Genomic DNA, 907 nt, shown 5'->3' on the forward strand with positions numbered 1-907 from the left:
TGATGCGTGGAATGATGTGAGGAATGATTTTTGGGTTTACATTTGGAATGATGTATTGAATGATGTGTAGAATGATGTGTGGAATGACTTGAGGAATGATGTGTGGAATGATGTGTGGGATGATGTGTGGAATCATATGAGGAATGATGTGTGGATTGATGTGTGGATGATGTATGAATGAGTTGTCGAATGAGGTGTGGAATGAGTTGTGGAATGAGGTGCGGAATGTGGTGCAGAATCATGTGTGGAATGATGAGTGGAATGATGTATGCAATGATTTGTGGAATGATGTGTGGAATGATATATCGAATGAGGTGTGGAATGAGATGTGGAATGAGGTGTGGAATGATGTGTGGAATGATGTGTGGAATGTTGTGTGGAATAAAGTGTGGAATGATGTGTTGATTGATGTGTGGAATGAAGTATGGAATGACGCGTGGAATGAAATGTGGAATGGGGTATGTAATGCTGTGTGGAATGATGTGTGGAATGAAGTGTGGGAAGATGTGTGGAATGATGTGTGGAATCATATGTGGAATGATGTATGAATGAAGTGTGGAATGATGTGTGGAATGAGGTGAGGAATGATGTGTGGAATGAAGTGTGGAATGATGTGTGGAATTATATGTGGAATGATGTATTGAATGATGTGTGGAATGATGTGTGGAATGAAGTGAGGAATGATGTGTGGAATGTTATGTGGTATGAGGTGTGGAATGATGTTTGGAATGATGTGTGGAATGATGTGTGGAATGATGTGTGGAATGATGTGTGGAATGCCGTGTGGACTGATTTGTGGAATGATGTTTGGAATGAGGTGTGGAATGAGGAGTGGAATGATGTTCTGGAATGATGTTTGGAATGACGTGTGGGATTATGTGTGGAATCATATGAGGAATGATGTGTG

The sequence above is a fragment of the Pristiophorus japonicus genome, unplaced genomic scaffold, assembly GCF_044704955.1.
Source record: "Pristiophorus japonicus isolate sPriJap1 unplaced genomic scaffold, sPriJap1.hap1 HAP1_SCAFFOLD_585, whole genome shotgun sequence".
Classification (NCBI taxonomy): Eukaryota; Metazoa; Chordata; class Chondrichthyes; family Pristiophoridae; genus Pristiophorus; species Pristiophorus japonicus.